Source organism: Phodopus roborovskii, unplaced genomic scaffold (genome assembly GCF_943737965.1).
Source record: "Phodopus roborovskii unplaced genomic scaffold, PHOROB, whole genome shotgun sequence".
Taxonomy (NCBI): Eukaryota; Metazoa; Chordata; class Mammalia; order Rodentia; family Cricetidae; genus Phodopus; species Phodopus roborovskii.
In genome coordinates, this window is record NW_026126480.1 from 37,276,286 (window position 1) to 37,285,485 (window position 9,200).

A 9,200-nucleotide genomic window follows, 5' to 3' on the forward strand; every position below is an offset into this window, starting at 1 on the left:
ATAAACAGAACTAGGCAACATTCCTTCTTGTTTCTATTTCGTGAAATAATTTGAGAAGTGTTAGCATTAATTATTTGAAAGCCTGGCAGAATTCTACACTGAATTTATCAGGCCTTGGGATTTTTTTTTTTTTGGTTGGGAGACTTTCAGTTATTGTTTCTATTTCACTAGGGGATATAGGTCTATTTAAATTACTTATATGATCTGAATTAAACTTTGGGTAGGTGTTATATATCAAGAAAATGATTTGTTTCTTTTAGATTTGCCAATGTGGTGGAATATAGGTTCTTCATTTTCTTGGTGTCTGTTGTTATGTCTTCCTCTTTGTTTCTAATTTTGTTAATGTGGGTCTTTTCTTTCCATTGTTTAGTTAATTTGGCTGAGGGTTTGCCAATCTTATCATGGCTGAGGGTTTGCCAATCTTATCAATTTTCTCAAAGAAGAAACACCTTCTTTCATTGATTCTTTGTTTCTGTGGGTTTCTGGTTTATTGATTTCAACCCTGAGTTTGGTTATTTCTTAACATCTACTTCTTTTGGGTGTGATTTTTTCTTTCTTTTCTAGAGCTTTCAGGGGTGCTGTTAAGTTGCTAGTATGAGATCTCTCCAATTTTTTTAAGTAGGCATTTGATGCTGTGAACTTGCCTCCCTGAACAGCCTTTATTGTATCCCATGTGTTTAAGTATGTTGTGTATTCATTTTCATTCAACTCTAAAGAGTTTTAAATTTCAGTCTTGACCCATATTTTCATTCAGCAGTGAGCTTGTGAGTTTGTAAACATTCTTTTGTTTCTGTTGTTGTTCATAGCTGACTTTAATCCATAGTAGTCAGACAGGATGCAGAGTGTTAATTCAATTTTTTTTCCTCTCTATTGAGACTTGCTTTGTGACTGAGTATTTGGCTAATTTTGGAAAAAGGTCTATAAGGTGCTGAGAAGAAGGTATTTTCATTTATGTTTGGATGAAATGCTCTGTAAATATTTGTTAGGCCCATTTGGTTTATGATGTCATTTAGCTCCAGCATTTTACTGTTTAGTTTTTGTCTGGATGACCTGTCTAATGGCAAAACTGTGGTATTTAAGCCACTCACTATTACTATGTGTAGTAATTGGCCCCCATCAACTCACAGGGAGTGACAATTTTAGGAGGTGTGGCTTTGTTGGAGTGTGTGCGGTCTTATTGAAGGAAGTGTGTTACTGTGGAGTCAGGCTTTGAGGTCTCATATATGCTCAAGCCATGCCCATTATTCAGACCACTTCCTATTGCCTGGGAGTCAAGATGCAGGACTCTCAGCTACCTTTCCAGCAACATGTCTGTCCACATACCACCATGTCCTGCCATGATAATCATGAGCTGAATATCTGAAATGTAAACCACCTAGTTAAATGTTTTCCTTCATAAGAGTTTCTGTGGTCATGGTGTCTCTTCAACAGAAACTCTAAGACATTGTGTGACAATATGTTATATTAGCTGTAGTTATGTTTATTTTATGAATTTGGGTGCTCTTGGGCTTGGTGCCTAGATGTTAAGAATGACAATATCCTCTTAGTGAATTTTTCCTTTGATGAGAATATACTTACTGTTCTTTCCTATGGATGGATCCTGTTTTCAAGTTTAATATACCTGTGTCTTTTTTATTGGGGTATTTAGACCATTGATGTTGAGAGATATCACAAAGCAGCATTTGCTGATTCCTGTTATTTTGTTATTGTGCTATGGTTTTCCCCAATCCTTTTATTTGTTGGTCTGAGATTATTTATTCCTTTTGTTTTCTTGGGTGTGGTCAACTTCTTCAAGTTTAAGATTCCCTTCTAGCAACCTCTGTAGATCTGGATTAATATATAGATACTGGTTAAGTTTGGCTTTATCATGGAACATTTTTCCTTCTCCATTTAGTGTGATTGGATGTTTTTCTGGGGTTAGTGGTCTAGGCTGGACTGACATTTGTGGTCTCTTAGAGTTTGTAGAACATCTGTCCAGGGCCTTCTGACTTTCAGATTCTCCATTGAAAAGCCAAATGCTGTGTTAATAGGTCTGTCTATATGTCACTTGGTCTTTTTCCTGTGTAGCTTTTAATATTGTTTCTTTGTTTTGTTCATGTGGTGTTTTTGATTACTATGTGTCATTGGGGTTTCTTTTATGGTTCAGTCTTTTTGGTATTCTGTATGATTCTTGTACTTTGATAGGTACCTCCTTCTGTTGGTTATAGAAATTTTCTTCTGTGATTTTGTTAAAAATAATTTCTTTGCCTCTGACCTGGGCATTTCTCTATTCTATTATTTGTATATTTGGTCTTTTCCTAGTGTCCCAGATTGACTGGATGTTTTGTGCTTGATTTTTCTTTTCTTTTTAGATTTAACATTTTCTTTGACTAATATATCCTTTTTTTTAATCCTATATTTAATGCCTTGCATTCTGTTGGTGAGGCTTACCTCTGAGGTTTTTGCTTGACTTCCTAAATTTTTCATTTCCAGTTTTATCTCAGTTTGGGTTGTTGTCAGTGATTCTATTTCTACTTTCATGTCTTGAACTGTTTTGTTTTCTTCTCCCATTTCATTCTACTGTTTGTGTTTTCATAGATTTCATTAGTGGATTTGTTTATTTCTTCTCCAAATCCTTGAACATATTCATAATAGCTGTTTTGAAGTCCTTGACTTGTGCTTCAGCTATGCTGTAATTCTCGGTGCCTACTGTAGTAGGTTTGCTGAATTCTGGTGTAGGTATATTATTTGAGTTGTCATCAATTGTGTCTTTGTGCAGTATTTAGGTATCTGGATTTGGGGTGACTATGATTCTAGATGTTGATATCTGGTTTAGTCTTTGTTGGGTACCTGTTCCATTCCTTGATTTCTTTTGTTCTTTGTGGATCTTAGAATATTGTGCTGGCTATGGGTTGCTTGGTAGGGAGTGCTTCTAAGTCCCTTTTGGGTAGGGCTACTGGAGTTCTGGGTAGGATGTATTTCTAGGTATTGTGGGATGATATAAAGGAATGGGAATGGGCAGATGGGGATCCTAAAAAGGTCCAGAGAAAGGAAAGCTGGTTTTGCAGAGTTCCCAGGAAGTGTAGTAGGAGAGGAGAACAGGCCAGCTTACATTTTCATGTCCCTATTCACCTTGAAGGAAGTTAGGGCAGGAACTCAAACAGGGCAGTAGCCTGGAGGCTGGAGCTGATGTAGAAACCATGGAGGAGTGCTGCTTATTGACTTGCTCTCATGGCTTGCTCTGCCTGTTGTTGCTTTTAGAACCACCAGCACAGAGATGACACCATCCACAATTGGCTGGGCCCTCCCTCATCAATCACTAATTAAGAGAATGCCCTATAGGCTTGCCTACAGCCTGATCTTATAGAGCATTTTCTTAATTGAGGTTCCCTCCTCTCTGATGATCTTAGCTTATGTCAAGTTGACATAGAACTACTATCCAACACATTCTATATGTTAATTAATACTCCATACATTAAATTAAAAATATATTTGTTATTACACTATATACTTATGTTTATATGTGAGTGAGTATGTGGTAGTCAGAGGATACCTTTTGGGAATCACTGCTTGCCTTTCATCTTGTTAAGGTAGGGTTTCTTGTTTCTTCTACACAGCATAGTCCAGGCTAGCTGGTCCATGAGGCTCGAGGTGATTTTCCATTATCACTTCCTGCCTCCTCAAAAGAGTGCTGGAATTACAGTTGCTTACCACCACATCCAGCTTTTTATGTGGGTTCTGGGAACTGAGCTCAGGCTCAGGCTTGCCCAGTAAGCACTCTTACCTGCTAAGCTAGCTTGCCTACCCCATTTCTTATGTTTTGGCGTTCAGAGGACTAGAATTATGCCTTAATTAAGCCAAGTGCCCCATGCCTGTAATCCCAGCACTAGGCAGAAGCATGAATGACCATTTCAAGTTGAAGTCCAGCCTGGTCTAAGTAGTGAATTCCAGGCCAGCCAGAGAACATAATGAGACCTGATCTCAAAAACCTAAATAAATAAATAAGAGAAAATTTTATTACAGTAAGACCTCTACAGATAATAACTGCTATGCACCAGGCACACTGTATTTTACCTAGACTAGCTTAGTGTTTCTTCAGTTCAGTCACATAAAATAAGAGGTATGCAATTCTTTCTAGAGGACTTAACTGGGCTGGACAAATCTGGTTTGGTTCTTGAGAATCAGTTGTTTCTACTTAGTGAAGTCTAACGTAATTGAAGGGGAAAGGGCTTCCAGAATTGTCACAGTGACTAGTCTAGCTGCAGTTCATTGAAGCCCAGCAGGGGAAGACAGCAAAAGTCAACTCAGGTCTCTTAGGAGCAATGTGTGCAGAGAAAAATAAAACGAGTTAACCATGTGGGTCCAAACAATCAAATTCTAGACTCACTCCTGCCCCTGTGAGACCTGATGCCTACGTTCAGCCCAGTTCAATACAATGTGACATTTTAACTCAGCGCAGAATCCATACCATCCCTTAACATTGGAATTTAACTTTCTCTGTCTTTACTATTATTCTGCACACAGCCATGGGTGGTTTATTTTGTGTGCCTCAGTCACTGGATTACTTTATGGTTGGAGAGGCAGATCACATGTGGGAAGAGAGGAGAGTAAATCTTAACGGACTTTGGGGGCTTAGCTGAGGTGAGCTGGTGATGTCTGTGGCAGCTCAGCTGATGTTATTAAAGGCTTTATGGCATGGTTTATAAATAATTTAGAAATAATAATACATTGGGGTTGAACTTGAGCTCCTCTTCCAGATTAAATCCCTTGAATATGTATCTTGAAGAAGACACAAAAAAGAATTCATTCTTTAACTCATGCTTATCTAAATTCAGTAAGTGGCATTCTTTTTGTTTTGTATGTGAAGGAAATAAAAATATGTTTCAAAGTGTGACACCGAAAAAGTCTTTACAGTAAAAGTCCAGGACTGAGACTCTAATACATTTGCTAGTGGCAGAACAGCCTGATTAATCAGGGCTGTTTGTTTCCTTTATAATGGATTTTCCATATTTTTTAGGAGGCCACAGGAAATTCAGCTTTAAATATGTCTGGTTTTATCTATGACCCTCTATGGGAAGAAATTACTCTTGTCCGTGTTTTAAATTATTTGCCTTCCTGAAATGTTCATTTCTCTACCTGCAGGTTGTGATTCTATAAGAGGGCTACATCTATTCATCCAGTGGTTTAGAAACTTGCCTTGGATCCCAGACGATTAGGTCTACACCTTGCATGTGCATGGCATTTTTACTTGAATGGAGAAACATTGTGTTACATATAATTTTGTGATGTAGATAATTTTTAAGACTCACAATCTTAACAGGGATAAAATTATAAAATTCTAACCTTATGAGAGTTACTAATTTATTAAAAACTGTTAAAGGTAATTAAGATATAAAATGAATTAATTACTAGTCACCTTATAAATTATCAGATGTCTTTAATGTGCTCAGAACTATGTTTTTAGTCATGCTAATATAAGTGTAATTCATTTATAGAGGCCAATTTGTATTTTCCATTATTTAGTTTTCTGTATATGTTATCAAAATTAAGCCTAAAGCAAGTAATTTAAAACAAGTTTAGCGTAAACTTAAAGTTTATTCAATGTAAAATAATATTAAAATATTATTAATTAAAAATATTAAAAATGAGATGTATTAAAAAGATCTGGTTATAAAAAAATAAATGTTTAAGTAAAATGTGTTAAATTTGCAGTACACTTGCACTGCAGCACATACCCAGGCTCAAGTAGTGCTCTTTCCCTTGGTTGGGGCACAGCCCTTCCCGAGTAGATGGCGTGTTTGCTTCATTATGGGAGAAGTATGCTTGGGGAAGTAGGATCTTCTAGAAGTCTGCTGCTCCTGTTTCCAGCTATGTAGGTTGAACCAGCTCTGGATATGTAGGCCTGACCAGGAAAACCTCCTTATCTATAGGGAAGATGAATTGCTCCTTGTGTCTCACAAACAGGGGGATGGGTTCTTTTGTTCAGTGAATGATTTTAGAGTCTGCATCCATATCCTAAACATTAAACAACACACAGGCAAATAGCAATTACTCTGTCTCCAATGTCTCCTGAGCTGACATATGAAAGTGCTGTGAACAGGGGAACCTGTACCTAAGCTACCACCTGACTGGTACAGGGTATGCATGCTAGTTAGATTGGCTATATCCTATACCCTGGCATTCAATTCTTCCTCTTAGCAAATCTAATTATAGGGTCCACACCCAACCACCGGTGTCCCTGATTTAAGGAGGCTGCCAAATACTCTGTTGTCAAACACAGCTTTGGAAAATTATCCAGAACATCTAAGCAATATCCTTAGAATGTTGCTAGACAATCCTATAAAAATAACTCAACAGGATTATATTTCTCTTTAAAATTGTCACTTAGATGTTGATTTTACTTGACTTTATCTACAAAGCTTCCAGATACTTGTCCCTTATGCAGGAGTCTGATGTAACAAATAGCTTGTTACAGTTTTATCCTTCTACAGAGCTCTGGTACACAGTCCAGCCAGTTGAATAATTGCATTTAACCTTCTAAACAAAGCTTGTGTTAATCTTGATGTAAAACATTTTCCTCATTAACTTTGTCTCTTAATGTTTCCCACAAGAGTGTACAGTTATTACCTCCTTCATGTAACACAACCCACACATATGTCATCACTGAACGGCTGACTTACGCTCTGAACCTGTGCCATATGTTACATTTTATGACAGCCTCTTGAATGGATGGTCCTCTGAGGTACCCTAACTGCCCTTTCCACATCACTCCTCTTGTCAGCTCAAAGTAGTTAAGAGAGAGCTGAACCCTGAAACTTCTAAAAGCAGTTTGGGTGACCTCGGAAGAGGACACTAATAGGCCGTGGGTCATCCAACTCAACTCTCTCCTTGCTACTCTAGGCAATGAGGGGTGCTGTGGTCAACCTCATTGGGGTCTTCAGAATGTTTCAGGGATTTCTTTGAAAGTAAGTCACTGAGCTGACTTTAGGTGGGGAAAGGAAATTTTATTAAGCAGGCAGGACATGCCTGGACCTCTGTAATGGTGCTGGGCCCCTGCTTCAGACTCGGCAGCCTTTTACATCCAGAACAGAAGGGAACAAACAGGAAGCACAAGCACATGACAGAAAACAATGGTGGCTGGTCAGGGTTAAAATTCAGTTACCCCAACCCTTCAGTGCCTGGTGTCCTTGGAGCTACTGTGAGTGGGGTGGTGTTGGCGCAATGACACTGTCTCAGAATGGGCGGAGTTTTTATTTTAACATGTGACAGTTTGGGGAGTTTTCCATTATGCCACCTTGTTATGTGTTCTTTTAACCTTTATTTTATTTTATTTTTTTATGGGAAAAAGCTTTAATAACAGACTCCATGTGATTTTATAGGCAACCATTTAGCAGATTAATAAATCATTTAACTGTCTTTACTTAGTATTCCACTCAGAAAGATAAATCCAAAAATGCAACCTCATACTAACCAACGTAACTAAGTACAAACGAAGGAAGTCACTGGTGTACGTCAGTAGCATGCTGCTGTGTATGCCAGTAAAACAAGCTCCCCCCCAACCCCCAGCCCTGGCTTCTGGCATTGTGTGAGGATATCTTCAGGTGAGAACTTTGGTTCATGCACTGCCACAGACGTTGCCCTGGCTCCCAAAGTCAGTCAGTGGTGGTGGCTGTCCGTGTCAGCCATGCTCCTTCCACAAGATCAGGTGAATACTGTGGTCAGGCATGCTGGTGGCAGAGACTAAGCCCGTGTCACTGTGCCCATCCAGTCCATTCAGCCAGGATGCTTCGCCTGCCAGGAAGCTGGAGCCTCTCTTTGATTTCCTGTACTCTGGCAGAGGCCAGCGGCTAATTAAGGCTCTCTGTCCTCAAGTCCATGATGTACAGGTAGGGGTTGTCAAACTGCAGGGCAAAGACATCTCCAAAGCCAAGCAAGGCCAAGTTTGCTACTTCAGGTGTCTTGATGACCCTGAGAATATCCTGACTGGCAAAGTCCCACTGGTACAGAACTACAGACAATGTATTTTCCATCACAATGAAGTCTTGGCTGCAGGCAGATACTTCTATTCTCAGAAACGGACAAGGTCTTCAAGCACTTACAGTTGATTTCTCTCCCAATTGGCCAAATCTTGACTTCATATTTATCTGCACTTAAGAGGATGTATTGACTTTGCACTTCTGCAAAGCCACCTTGGTGACCCATTCAGTATGCCCAGTGAGTGTGTTCAGGGATGTCCTAGATGATAAAGCCTATACTTTCACAGAGAAGTCTGCAGAGCCACTCACCAAAATAACCAGTTCATCACTGTAGTCCACACTGAACACTACTCTTGTGTGCCCTCAGAAATGCTGTGTCCTGGCTCTAGAACTCCATTCCCAACAGGCCACGATGCTGTCAAAGGAGCCTGTCATGGGACTTCACAGTTGCACAAGTGTGGGTCTGGATGCCGTAAACACACTGCCCTGTGCTTATCCCACAGCTTTGCAGACAAAAGTCTGACCCTGTGCAGAGAAGTCCATCTCTGTAGTAAAGTGCATGCACTCTGGCACTATATCCAATTAGTGATGAGGTCTCAAAAGTTTCGTGGTCCTCCAGCTACTTCATTCTCAAGATAGCCTTCAAGTAAACCTTCTTCCAGTACAATGTGTCCTGAACAGAATCATCCATCTGCCAGCCCAAATTTTTACAGGCAGTGTGCCACACCTCTAGAGAGTAGGCAGGATGTGAGTAAAGTCTGAGGGTCGAACCATTTTAACAAATAAAAGCTGAGCTCCAGGGGAAGGAGTTTGAGGAAGTTCTGCTTGAGGAGAGTCTCCAGGTTATTGGAGAGGTGCCTGAGCTGGACTGCCCCACTCAGGTGGTCCAGAGTGTCATTTTTCTCCAAGTCTATCAGAGAAAGAAATGTAACAGAAATGTTATCGAGTCATGTCTCAAAGTCCTTTCTTTCCATAAGGTTATGGAAATACTTACCTGAGTGAGCGCCCCGGGGCCCGGGACCTGGCGCCAGGCTCACACTGACTAGGCATACTCTGGCCAGCGTTGCAGCTGCCAGGTCCACTCAGCAGCCATGGTGCCGGCTGCTGCTTTGGTCTGTAGCCTCACAGGGGAACCTTAAAGTTTATTTTTAAGTGTGTTTTTACATGGGTGTTTGTCCGTTTGTGTGTCTGGGCACCATATGCATGCAATGCCTGTGGAGACGAGAGGAGGGCATCAGATGAGCG

At 40.0% G+C, this 9,200-nt stretch overlaps 1 pseudogene; it reads right to left on the reverse strand.

Moving 5' to 3' along the window:
* Positions 1-7,657: 7,657 nt before the first annotated feature.
* Positions 7,658-8,929, reverse strand: LOC127227787 (F-box/WD repeat-containing protein 2-like; annotated as a pseudogene).
* Between the last annotated feature and the right edge of the window lie 271 nt (positions 8,930-9,200).